Source organism: Vidua chalybeata, chromosome 2 (assembly GCF_026979565.1).
Source record: "Vidua chalybeata isolate OUT-0048 chromosome 2, bVidCha1 merged haplotype, whole genome shotgun sequence".
Taxonomy (NCBI): Eukaryota; Metazoa; Chordata; class Aves; order Passeriformes; family Viduidae; genus Vidua; species Vidua chalybeata.
Genome location: NC_071531.1, coordinates 82,378,329 through 82,391,903, shown reverse-complemented (window position 1 = coordinate 82,391,903; position 13,575 = coordinate 82,378,329). Strand labels below are relative to the sequence as shown.

General features: G+C 41.9%; 1 long non-coding RNA gene across 2 annotated transcripts in view; it reads left to right on the top strand.

The window, feature by feature from the left end:
• Nucleotides 1-2,350: 2,350 nt before the first annotated feature.
• Nucleotides 2,351-13,575, top strand: part of LOC128784619 (uncharacterized) — a 28,550-nt gene continuing 17,325 nt past the window's right edge. Inside the window, exon 1 of one of the 2 annotated variants that reach the window (XR_008429554.1) lies at nt 2,351-2,514. This is a non-coding gene — a long non-coding RNA (uncharacterized LOC128784619). Of the gene's footprint in view, nt 2,565-13,575 lie in introns of both variants that reach the window. The other variant, XR_008429555.1, reaches the window with a different exon arrangement.

Below are 13,575 nucleotides of genomic sequence, written 5' to 3'. Positions count from 1 at the left end.
ATATTTTGTATTAGAACTTGTAATGAACACCACAGTTTCTGCACTTCAGTTGCACTTTATGTGTGATTATTTTTCTTGTTCTCTCCATACATGCACATATGTAAAACCATATGTATTTATTAAAAGATTAACCTGCTACTGTCACAGAAGTAGGATACAACAAAGGGAAAAAATACTAAATTTGGCAATAGCATTTCCCATGCTTTTACAGTACTGCATAAAACAAATCTATAAATTCTGAGCAGGTTTAGAGGGAGATTACTGCACACTGATAGCTCAACCTGAAAAGATCTTTTTTTCTACATTAAGAATAAATAATAAAGATTATAATCCTGGCAGCAGATTTTTACACCTACATCCAAAGGACGTGTAGGTTTATTACCTACTATTACCTACTACCTAGAATAGTGCAATGTCTTAAAATGTGAACCAAACCTTTTACTGAGCTGTACTGCAGACTACACTGCTGCAATCAATACTCCAAAGAGCCCTATTTTTCTTGGACAAGAGACATATATATATCCAATATTTGAGGAAGCCAGGTGAATAAATCAATAGCTAAACAAAAATGCACTTAATCATATCTGTTTTGGACAGATGCAGGTTGGAAAACCTATATGGCCCACACATTGTCTTCTGCTTAAAGCTTAGACAGGAATCTGTGTTTCCTAAATGGTAACATCCTGTTGCTGGGCATCACTGAAGCTGGAGTGATCACAGTAGCAAGTAATTGCGTGCCAGCTAGGATCTACTGCTCAAACTTTTAAGTTCCAGTATAGTTTGTTGTTGGAGTACTTCAACATAAATATGTAGCTTAATAACCACCAAATTATGTACTTTGTAAGTTTAACAGCTTTCCTGGAATATGTAGCAAAGATTCACACATTCACTTTAACCTTAAAATCGACTTGGCTGCATTTTCTTACTTAGAGTCAGCCCAAGGAGGAATTGAATATACACACATAATTTATCTTTCCTTAATGGTTTTAAGCGGTGACCATTATTGGATATTTCTCATGGTACTGCAAGTGATCATTAAACATACATAATAGCCCTACTAAATGAGTAGATAACTCTAATGCCAAAATTTTCCTCATTCAAAGGTACGTTTGTGCATGGAATCACTGCTATGCTTAAAGGTGCCCCTTTACTTGACATTACTTAATAAAGCCCTTTGAGATAACCACAGTGCGAGAGATGTTTTAGAAAAGCACAATTTTTATTTCTTCCCAGCTTTAGCCCTAAGCGGTTCAGCATTATTTGAACATCAGCAACAGCACTTCTTTATGACTTCAAAGTCAGAACCTAACCTCAAATAGGCAGTGCATCTCGAGATTAAAACTGTGCCCAGCACTCTGAGAAATGGATGTTTTCAGCAGGAAGAAGAGCAACAGGAGGTAGCAACACAACAGTCTAAGACCACTCAATTAGAAGGTTTATTAAGGTTACACTAAGGCACCTGTCATGAACACTCTCACAGGAAACACTTTAAGAAAGGCATGAGGAAAAGGATGAAACCACTAAGCTTGGAAAAAGTTCTATAGCTGTTATTAACATGGAAGAAGGGCAAGATTCCTCCCAGCCAACCTTCTCAGCAGAAAGCTGAAAGCTGTTGGGCACACTGCAACCAATGCAAGCCCATGAAACGTCTTTTATTTTCAAAATATGTAATCCTAACAAGAAGAAAAGACAAATTGATGTCTGAGTTCTTCTATTTTCCACCAGTTATAGCTACTGTCTGTTTAGGACCACGGTGAGAGGTTCCTCCTCCGCAGTAAGAGAGCAGAGTGTCTCTGTGGCAGCCAGCCTAAGCCTTGGGAGCTGGGAAGCAGCTGCAGGAGTTTTGGGGTGTCGCTGGTGCAGAGATGACAGCAGCTCAGGTTGCGTGTGACAGGGCTCCCCAGCACGCAGTCCCGCCGCTCTGCCCAGACAGCCCCTGCTCCCGGAGGACGCGGAGCCGGCCCTCCATTTTTGTTTTCGGCCCGTTATCGCAGAGTTTGATCAACTCAACAGGCGCTTCCGTCCTGCTGGTACGCGGAAAAAAAAGGAATTGCTCTCCTGCTCCCACCTATTTTGGCGTTCTCCTTTACAAACCTCTCTCCCCTGTCCTGCGCGCTGGCCCCACAGGCCAGCGGGCCGACACCTGAGGAGGCCGGGCGTGCTGCACGCAGCTCCCCGGCCCGCGGGGTACCCTCCGGGCGGGACCGGCACTGGGGCCGGGCTCCCCGGGGCGGCGGGGCCGGGTGCGGCTGGGGCCGGCGGTCCCCGGGCGGGCGGCAGAGGGCGCCCCGCGTTCCGCAGAGCGGGGCCGGGAGGAGCCTCCGGCGCGGCCGGGGAGGGCCGGGGGGAGGGCCGGAGCTGCCACGTCCTCGGCGGCGAGCGGGGAGCGCAGCCCGCGCCTCAGCCCCACGTGTGGCGGCGGAGCGGGGAAGTTGCCGGCGGCCGGCGCTGCGAACCCTGCTCCTCTCCCGCCGCTGCCCGGCCCTTCCCGTCTCTCGGAGGACGCAACTCCAAGTAAGGGCGCGGGGCGGCCCCGCTCCCGCCCGCTGTCCCGGGAGAGGCCGGTGGGTGCGGGAGGCGCTGGGAAGGGGCGGCGGGGAGCGCTGTGACGGGGCACGGGGCGAGCCCGCGGTGTCCCGGGGGAGCCGCGGGGCAGCGGGATCGGCTCCCGGGCGGGACAACTTCCTACGGATTTGGGCTCCCAGCGCTCCGTCCCGCGGCCGGGGTGCCGCGGATAAGCTCGGAAAGTTTGGGAAGGCGGAGGGCGGGCGGGGAGCCGGGAGCCGGCCGGGGACGGCGGGAGGGAGCTGCCGCCGGGCCGCGCTGCCGGGGCTGGGTGGCAGCCCCCGGGAAGCTCCGCTGAGAGGCTGGCGAGGAAAATAACTGCTCCGAAGACTCGCAGAAGACTTTCGGGGTTTATGTGTTGTTCTTTTTTCTTTTTTTTTTTTTTTTTTTTTTTTTTTTTTTTTTTTTTTATCTACTTAATTTCGATTCCCAATCGCGAGTACAGTTGTGCCGGGAAACGACCGAGACCTGTGTTTAAGCAGCCTGTTGGAAACAAAAAAAAAATCTCAGGAAAGCATTAAAGATGACCCAAGAAGGAAAAAAAAACCCAATCTGTTCTGAATGTAAAAACGTGGAGTTCGTCTCTTTTTTAAAGCACCGTGCCCTAATTTGTGCATGTTTTGTCCCTGTGATGAGCTGTCATGAGTTTGGTGCATAGTTTTGTGGTTCTCCTTATTTTTGATTACCTTAAATTTTTTTTTTTGCTGTGTTTCTAAACAGATTATAGTTCAACCTTTTCTCTTATTTTTCGACTGTTTAAAATGTTCTCTTGTCAGAGTGGTTTCTGTTCCGTGGTCCCTATCCTGCCTGAAATTTGTATGATATTTTTATAGGTCTGTGGGGTGGTGCCACCCTGAGTCGAACCTCTGGGGGTTCGTGTTTCTCTCAGTTTTGAAAATTTGATTGTCAGTTATTTATAGCTTTGTTCAGAATTTCCTCCTTGAAATGAACTAGAAGTCTTACAGGAATTCCCCTATGCCCTGTTGAAAAAAAGTGAAATGAGTTTCTGTTGGTACGTTTTTAATAACTTTTTGCTCTCCCCCTCTCTCTTAATTGCCTTTTAGTAGCCTATTTATAACATACAGACCTCCTAAAATGAAGCTAAGAAGAAAACTATTCTCAACCTTTGTTGATTTCACTGATAAATGAAATTGAAATGAAATTGTCAGATAAATGAACTGCTCCTTGCACAGCAATTTTAGCTGCTGGTTTCCCTAATGCTTTGTGGGAAACGTGGAAGGGACATCTACCAACAGGAATTTTAGGTGAAGCTATCATATACTGCCCAATATTTTGGGAGAACTACCTGTTTCTTTAGTGCATTTTCCAGCCTGGACTTGTATAGGTCTCCATTCTGCTCCTCGAGAGGGTTTTGGCAGAGCTGTTGGCCACAAATGCAGGGCAGCACAGAAGAGCATGGACAGCACTGACAGACTTACAGAGATGAAGACAAGTGATTTGCAGAGCTGGGCAGCTTCAGATGCTGCCAGGGTGGACACTGGAAAGCTGTCCTAGGGAGTCCTGAGCACACAGGGATATGGTGGGATTTTGGGATATGATTGGTGTTCACAGTCTGATGGGACTGGTTTGTGTTCAGACCTGTGAACATCAAATGTTCAGCAGTGACTGCATACCCACACCTCCTGTCTGTGGAACACCATCTTGAGCTTTGCAGCTACCCCAGAGTGTGGGGTGGAAATGGGCCTGTGTGAGGTGACAGCCGTCAGTAATGCTCCCTAGCTGATCGCTGGGTCATTGCTGCTTGTTTGGAGAAGGGGGGTGGGTGCAGTAGCAGCCAGAGTGGACTGTGTGCTTACTGGTTGCTGCTAGATCTGTATGCTAGCCAAACAATTTCAGTATTTTTAAAAAATTTAATCATGATTTTCTATGCATTAAATAATCACAGAAATGCTTTTGCACATATGTATGTATGCATAAGAGATACATGTACTGCTTAGGTGGTACGACTTATCTTGTTGGATACATTTGATGATGGCAGTATGTAATGTAATGCAGTTTCCTTGTTCATTTTCACAAATTTTCCTTCTCCATCATCTTTCTCCCTTTCCTATTACTTTGAAGACCAGCAAGGCTTGTCCCAATGGTGGTGTTCCACCAAGAAGCAGTGGTGAGAAGCTGAATGAACTCCTGCATTAAGTCACAGAAGATAGGTCCTGATTCAGCAGGCAGCACTGCTGTCATGGGGGCTGTGCTCAGAGAGATACATTGATCTTTTGCAGTGCTCTCGGGGTTTGAACTCTCTCTGCTGAACTGGGCTGGGCTTTGCTTTTACTGCTACAGATGGGCTTCAGCTGCTCCCAAAGCCGTCTGAGCCCTTTGAGAATGGATCTGGCATCTCATTCAGGTCCAGGTGCTTCAGAATAAAACGATCTCTGTCTCCATACTAATCTCTCCGTCATGAACTGCAAGAAACATCCCTGGGTGGATTGGTGTCCATGACATGCAGTTACAATTTGTGCTGCATGCCAATATAGGTGTCTCTAGTTTTTGATTCATTATGAAAATGCTTGGAGAAATTGTCCCGCAAAGAGATCTTGCCCGTTGTCTTCTTTGGAGATCCCCAATGCTGATGGCTTTACAGCGTCACCAGGGCAGTGGCAGGGCTGTAAATCCACAAATTCTGTAACCAGGTGAGACTTTTCTTTAGAGGGTGAAAGATCCTGAGGTGTCCATGATGCCATTTTGGGTTGCTTATTTTTTGGTTTGTTTTGGTTTTTACTTGTTTTTTATTTATTTATTTTTTTTTTAAATTATAGCAGTAACAGCTTCCCAGTAAGTCCTGCATACAGCTGAAGAGTTACCTTCCTTCTGCTCATTATGGCAAAGAGTTATGTGGGCAGATGTGGCCTGTGTGAGGATTTGCTGAGCTCTTAATCCTGTTTGTTGCTGATAGGCCATGCAAATATGGAGGGCATCTCTTTCAGTACATAAAGGTCTTAACTGCTCACCACCTTAGGGAAATGTGCTGTTAAAATGCTTTAATTGTTTTATCAGTAGGTACAGGCCATGAAGTTGTAGATGTAAAATAATCCTGCAACAGTGCAGACCGCCAGCCCTTTTTTTTTCTTTTTTTTTTCCTTCTGGTTGCTTGTTTAGGTTTTTTGAGAGAGATATTTTTACTTAAGACAAACCGTAAAATAATTACTGTAGGTAACAGAGGAAGCAGGCTTTGTATAATGAATGGGGGAAGTAACCAGAGATGAGATATTTGTGAGCCCTTTGAGCACATATGTATCTTGAGGGGATAGGAATGTGTGATAATATTCTCTCTGTTGTCTTTTGCCCTGTCACTAGTTTTATTTCAGTATTTATGGGGTTTTTTTGGTCTTCTTTATCCTTTGTTTCTTGTATTGTACACCCATTTTAGATGCAAAGAAGTTAGTCACTTTGTACTTTCTTAAAAGTGTGAGCTTTTGGGTGTCTGTATATCTAGAAGGTTCTGACCACTGTTGTCATTAGAAATCTTGTACCTCGAAAGGTAGGGCATACCCCAATCAAATTACTTTGCATTAAAGTTCTGAAAGTACAAGCTTAATTTTAAGTATATGAGCGACTTGTCAGAGGGGTTATCTTTCGAGTCCATCAGTATGCTGGTCAAAACTTAATGTAAATGAAAGAGTGTGCAGTGCGGTGAGCTTTCCACTGCAGTTTCCAGTGAGTGTAGAAAACTAGTTTTTGCAATTCACGTGTGCTGTTTAAGTAGCTACTTCATTGATGGGGGCCGCATTCTTGGGGCCAGAGGAGTTACATTGTGTAGTTTTGTGGTGAGATTCTTTGGGGATAAAAAGCTGCTAAGTAACCTGCCTGCCTTCCTGTTTGCTCATACGCTGTATTAAAGGCATGCGCAAGATAGGGACCTTACTTCCACCTTAACCAAGATTCGGTGGGAGATGTTGATAAAACCAGAAGGTGGGGCTGGATTTGTAGGTGGAAGATGGAGGGTAAGTGATTTGTGACACCGACTTTTGCAGCATGCACGGCACTCAGTTGTTAGGTTTCTAATGAGTTGCAGGTTGCTAACAGAGCCACACTTGTATTTTCCCTTGTCTGTAAGAGCTGCTTCTGTGACCATAATGCAGTCTCTGACTTACAAAATGAGACACAATAATATGGAAATTCAGTGAAAATGTCAGTTTTGAGTGTTTGAATTTTTTTTTTCTTTAAATAGGTAGTAACAATACTTCTGGGCTTTTCCCAGTCCTCTACAGGTGCCTGTGGACCTGAAGGTAAAGGGACATAGCAGAGGAGTCTGACTGCATGTAGAGTGGGTGGGTATTGACTTTCTGTGTTATGGCAAAGGGTCAGAAAAAACAGGTTTACAAGGTTTTGTGAAATGGCCTGATGTGTGGAAGCAGGAATGCTGAAACTCATTATTGGACTTACCAAAGCCTGTGAACCAGGCTAGAATGTGAACTCGTGACTGGTGCCCTAAGCCTTAGTGCCAGCTAACCTCTTTTCTGATCCCTTTCATGATTTTTATTTTATCTTGTTTGGATTGCACTTGTTTTCCATTAGACTTTTTATTGTGGTCCTTTTATTTGCTCTGGTATTTTTCTTTCCTATTTACCCTAGCTGTTCTTTGGCAGTTTCTCTGTTTTTTTTTTTTTTAATTGCATTGTTAGATTTTTCTCCTATGCACAACCTGTGTTGTTTACATTTATTCTTCCTTTATTCATCTTCTTACATTTTTCTTCTTTTAACTCTTATTCTTAGAGGAGCCAGTTTTACTCTTTGAGACCAGCCCTTTCTTATTGATTGCCAGCTGCTTTTATTGAAACTAATTTACATTCTCTGCTCTTATTGTGCTAGACAGAGGACTAGTGATTTTGAGTAAAGCTCTTTCCCAAAAGGCTTTGCTCAGAAATTGTCTCTGTATTTCACAAAAAGAGTGAAAAATAAAGAGCAACATCAGTGCAAAAGCTGCTTCTGCCCAAACCAATGTGTTTGTGTCTCTGTCACATGAAGAGTAGAAATGTGGCCTGCCCTGCTGCAGGCACAAATGACTTTTTCAGGCTGAAATGAGCTGGTGTGGTGAGGGGGAGTGCAGAATGATGTGGCCTTATGTTTACTTACATGGGCACCCCTTAGATTTTGGCAGTAATAAACCCAATCCATTTTGATTGTGGCTGTGTTCTGCCTTGGTACTGCTGTGATTTTTTAGGTTGTTTGTTTTTTCCATAAACTGGTGTAAAAAAATTATGAAGAATAAAGATGCACTACAGTTAAAGAGTTGAAGAGCTATGTTTGCATGATGGTAAACTTGGGGGAAAAAATGTTAAATGAGAGGGGATGGCTGGGTAGGCTTTAACACTCAAAGTACTATCTGCCTTCAGATAGGCTCTTTTGAGAAGGGTCTCTAATAAGGCTTCTCAAGCCTTATTAGTTGCTAAGCATAAAACCCCTGTGTTCAGGTCATGTTGATTTTGGGCTTTGTGTCACGCTAGAGGTATGGATAATCAGGGTTTGGATGTACTAGACCTCAGGGTGTATATCCCATCTCTTTCTCAGACTGCTTTTGATTTATAAATTGGTCTCACTGCTTTTTCACCCAGTGTCAGTTTGGTTTGACACCTTGGCTTTGCTTGTATATTTGGAAAGGAAACCATGGTACAGAGTTTAGCATCGGGTCTGGAGGGGGGAGGTGTATTACATAAATTTGTTACCAAAATTCACTGAAGTGCTCTGCCTCTCAAATGTTTGTTCTTAGCATGGCTGCGTACTGGTAATTATAGGTCAACATTGCATCAGGGTAGATCTTTTACTTAACTTTGGCACCCAGCTAGAAGCATAACAAAAAGAAGGAAGCTGCAGGATGGAGTTTTTAGTTATAAAAGTGCACCCTCAAACATAGATTAGGTACATGGCTGTCATGATACAAATAAGATAAGAGATCCCAGAGCCTTTTATTAGACTTACTGGTGCCAGTATAAAATACATCTCTGAGCCTGCAGTCATGCCACAAAAAGGCTCAGGAAGCTCATCTGTGGTTAGTTGTCTTTGCAAATTCAGGTCTGCTTATAAACCTGTGCACTTACTGTGCTGGGTCTGGCCATCAACTCAACCTTCACAGCCTACTTTGAATGGAAAAACATACAGTTAAACTCTAGCATAATTTAGGACAAAAACTGCAGGATAGATGTGTGTGAAGTGGCTTGAGAGGTTTAGGTGTTAATGCTGCACAGCATCAGAAAAACTTGAGTTTTCTGAATTCATAACTGTTACAGGAGAGGCTTGTATTTATACTGCTGTAACCTGTGAAGTACGTTTGAAGGTTTGGAGTCTTAGAGTTACTTGTGATGAAGTACTTCAGCATAGAGGAACAGGCTGCATGCCAACTTTTTGCCTTAATGTTAGGGTTTGATATCGTTACTCAAAAGTCTTGATGCTGGTTCTTGCTGGTGAATTATTATTTCAGTCTGCAGAACAAACAGTTTCCCTCCATTGTTTAAGTCTTTCCCACAGTTGTAAGAGAAATACTTAAGAGTACAGGAAATGGTGTCTGTAAAAGTAAGATTTGATCTGAAATCTGATTGCCTGAACAATTGCTAAGTCTTTTACACTTCTGAAAGTTGAAGATGACTTAGTTATTTCTGTTGCTAATTTACTTAGCACGTTAAACTCATTGTATAGTTATGAGCATCAAACACACTTTTCTTTTAAATTGCATTATAAATTGAGGAAGAGAAACAGAAATATTTGTATATAATCTTTTTTTTTTCCCCATGTCTTCCAGCTATAGCACTGCCTTCCTGAGTTGGGAAAAAGTGAAACCTTTCTGTTCTGTGTCCAAACAGAACATAATACAGAAGCCAATAGTAGAAGTAGGAGTGAGAATCCATTTGACTTTTTAAATTCTGTTAATAACAGGATGGGTTAGTACTATTGAATATGATGTTGTATTTTTCTTAAAAAAACAAAGTTATTGACTTAGTATGTGCTTAAGGGAGGAGCAGGGAGAGTTTTCAAGCACCCCAAAAGGGCTGTAGGAATAAATCTTTGGAGCAAATTCAATAACAAGTAGAAATATTTGAGTTGGTTTGTGCATCTTAGCATTGATCTCTTCCTGAACTAACCCCTCCTAACACACGCACAGTGTAGCTATGCAGTGCCTTGCAGCCTCTTCTGCACACCCTTCCAAGTAATTAGACAGGAGCAGGATCTTCTGTGTAAGCCTTTGAGCTTTGTTATTTCCGTGCTGTGTTCAGTGAAAATGCAGTGCTGAGAGAATGGCCTTCTTTGGCTTAGGCACAGCTTCTGGAGCTGCTTTGCATCTGATCCCCTCTGAACAGGAGTGAGGAGGATTGGGTCTGCCTGTGGTGTAGCACCCTGTCATACCCCATCTCTGGTTCTGGTAAATCAAAGCTGTTGACAGTTGGCTTAGCTGGTTTTTTCATGTTCTTTTTGGAACAAGATGATCTTTAAGGTCCCTTCTAAACCAAACCATTTTATGATTCTCTGTATATGTTCCTGAAATGCCCAAAAGCCAGTGGGAGGTTAGTCCCAGCTGTTTTTGTGACTGACAGAATTTCTATGTGTTTTGGGGAGGGATGTGATTTCTTTGGGGTGGGCTTTTAAAGTTTTTTGTTCTGTGGTTTTTTGTTTTATTAAGTTGGTTGTTTTGTTTTGGAAAGAAAGTACCTGTGCAATTGCTGCTTAACTTTTAACTTCTGGATATGTTTTGGCAAAAATTGTTTTGGGTTTTTTTTTTTTCAATGCCTCACAGAACAGTGAAAAAAGAACTCCTGGCCTCTAGAGCTTTTCTGCTTAATGCACTTCCTTGACCTTTTCAAGTACTTTGTGCTTTTGCAAGGATATAAACCTGGATATTTTATATATTCTGTGTTGCTGAACTAACTGGAAAATTTGGGGGTTTGAGAGATAGGAACTTTGATGATAAATGCATTTTTCCCTTGTAAAACTTCATCTGTATTCTCTGTGCTGGGCACTCCTGAAGGAGAAATTCAGTGTGAAGAGAGGTCTTGTGACAGTTTTGCCCTTAGCAACCCTTAGAAGCACAGGAGAGGAAGAATTAAAGGAAAGAGCTGCAGTGTGCAAAGTCTGAAGAATTAACATCACTCCCTTTTTCATACAGTGGAAGGAAAAGAGTTGACTGGAAGAAGGAATCTTTCCTGTGGTACTGGTAGAGAAATACAGACAATATCTAAGACCTAGATAAGGCCTCACAAGCAGCAGAAGTGTATCACACTGAAGAAGCTTTCTGGGCTGTGATCAGTGTTCTAAAATACTATTTAAGAAACTGTCCACAAAATACGTATTCAGTTAGTTCATCTGCAAACTTCAAATGTATTTGATAATCCCGATACAGTGTGATTCAAAAGTATTCTTAAGCTTAACCTTATTTTAATAAGAAAAAGACATCATGGTCGAGTATACCACATTGCATATGTTTGCTGAAAATTTTGCCACATGGCATTTATTTGCTCCTTTACTTTAAGCTAAATTTTATTTTTTGCTGGTTTTTTTTCTTGTGAAATGAGTGGGTACAAACCTTTTGCTGAATATTTCCATCCATGTTTTTATTCATTGTGTGAAAATAATATGATGCTATTACCAAAACAAAAAACCCTCAGGTTGTAGGCATATATTGTAATATCATCGGCATTTTTTTCCTGTAAGAATGACAGTGGATGCAAAGGTGTGTTTAGCTTGAGGAGGGATATAGTTGCTTTCCAAAATAAATGCTATTTATGAAAGTTTATTACAAATTGTCTCCAGGAGAGTGAACATGCAAGCATCAGGGTATGTAATGTTTTCTTTCTTTCGGTAAATGTATTTTTAACAGTTGCTAATCTGTTTCCTGCCTAGGAAACCAAGGAAGTTTAAGAGAAAAGAAGATTATGGACATATTTGTTATTCAATGCTGTGTTGTTTCTCTGTCTTCTATCACCTGCACAGTTAGAAACTCTGCAGGAAAGGGATATGTGACTTGTGTTGAAAACTTCCAGATTTCCTGTTTCTCTGGGCATGTAGGTTTCTAGCTGGGCAGGTTAACCTTTACTGCTGGGCTGTATCTCCATATTTTCCTTTGCCCTGGAAAATTTTTGGTCTCCACTATTCCTGACCACCCTGGACGGTTGACAATCTCTTCCTTCCAGTCTGACAATACCAGCAGTGCAGTGGCACCAGCTATGTGCAAGTCCCTTTGAATTCTGCTGTCAGTTACATTTCTTGTGAATAAAGTGTTTCAGAATTCCAGGGAGTCCTGAATATAAACCTATTAATTATGTGTCAACATAACAGCATCTGTCATTGAAATTGGGTATCATTTATTTGGCATCAGCATGGCAAAGATTTGGCTGACAGCCAGAGTGAAATATTCCAGCAAAAGCTGCTGCAGCAGGAGCCATCTCAGAAGCAATTTGCTGAAATTCAGGTGCTCTAACATCGTCTTTTGATAAATTCTTAAGACATGAGGGACCTTAAGTAGAAAGTCTTTCATGTTCCACATTCTTGCCTCCTGTTATTTCTGGTTCATGTCCATTTTTTTTTTTTGTTATTCTTCTCTTGGAAGAGATACATACAAGGTTCCGGGATGTATATATCCTGTGATTTATATCCTTTTTTGGCTTTTCACTTCTTATTTCAATGTTGTTTACATAAAAGTTCCAGATGAATGTAGTCAATGATGCCTGCTTTGGGAAGACCTAGCTTAAGTATGAAAGAGGCAAGGCTCTCAAAACAGGAGAGTAGGAAATTGCCCCTTGTAAAAGATGTGTGTTGTGGAGGTTTTGCGTATTTTTTCTTTTTTGAATAGCTTTGTCTCTTCCTTGCTTTTTTTTCGTAGATAATTTTCTTAGATTTAGGTAAGTTTGAATTCCCAAAGATGTGAGTAAGTCAAAATAGTAATTTCAGAAAGTTAGGAAACCCCAAGTCTGTAACACACTCCATTTGTCATGGACATTACTGCCATGGTTGAGTAAGCATTTTAGTGTACCTGTGGGAAATGGGGAACTCGGATCACTTTGTTTTTATGGATGATCTTTATCATACTTGAAGGAGGTGAAGAGGAAATTCTTTGATTTAATGGTATAGCTTGTAATAGTCACCTGGTTGATTCTGATACCTGTTTAAAAACAAAACCAGGATGAGTGGGAAAGGAGAAAATACAGCAGAAAGGCTCAGTATCCAGTAGCATATCTAAGTGTTTACCTCGTGCCTTTTTACTGACTCTGGGCTCCAAACAGTCCCTATCCCTTCACCAAATGTAAGTTTTTCACTTGGGTGCTAAAAAAACATAATTTTTAGGGATAAAAGTAGTTGGGAGAAAATACACATTGGGTTTTCAGTGCTGGAGGAAAAGCTTGTAGAATAAAGATGAACTGGGTTTTTTTAAAGGTTTTTAGGGTTTGTTATTTTTTTTTTTCTGGGTTCCTCCCCTCCTCCTTGAGGTTTGAAGTCCTATGAAGTTGAGTTTTTCTCAGAGGGGAGAGAAAAATGAAAGGGAGGGAGATCTGTCATATTGTCTGCATTTTAAATGGGCTGGTTTCTCTTTGGTAGAAAATAAATAGTAAATTTGGATTAGCTCTTAACTTCCTACTCTCAAAAGAAATCACAATTCTGGAGTTAAGTAATGAAACCTCTTCAGGAAAATCAATGTTACCTGTATCCAAGCTCAATTTATTCAAGAGGTCAGCTTTGTTGCTGCCCTGGTATAGCTTGAATTTAATGATTAACAACCTCTTAATGACTGTTCATGTAACTTCCATCTGGTATTTTATATAAGTGTAAGCCAAGATGATAACAGAATGCTGTAGTAAAGCAGTATGTGCTATTCAGGGAAAAATCTTGTTCCAAATCCTGTATGCAGCATGCATCAGCCCCAGTGAAACTGAGAGAAGCCCATTAAGAAATCCGATTAGCTGTCTGCTCTCTAGGTGAGTTAAAATCTCTGTCCAGCGTGGTAATCAGTGATGTCTAACTGCTGGCTTATCTGGTAATAGTGCTGTCACCTTTTACAGGCGCCTCTCT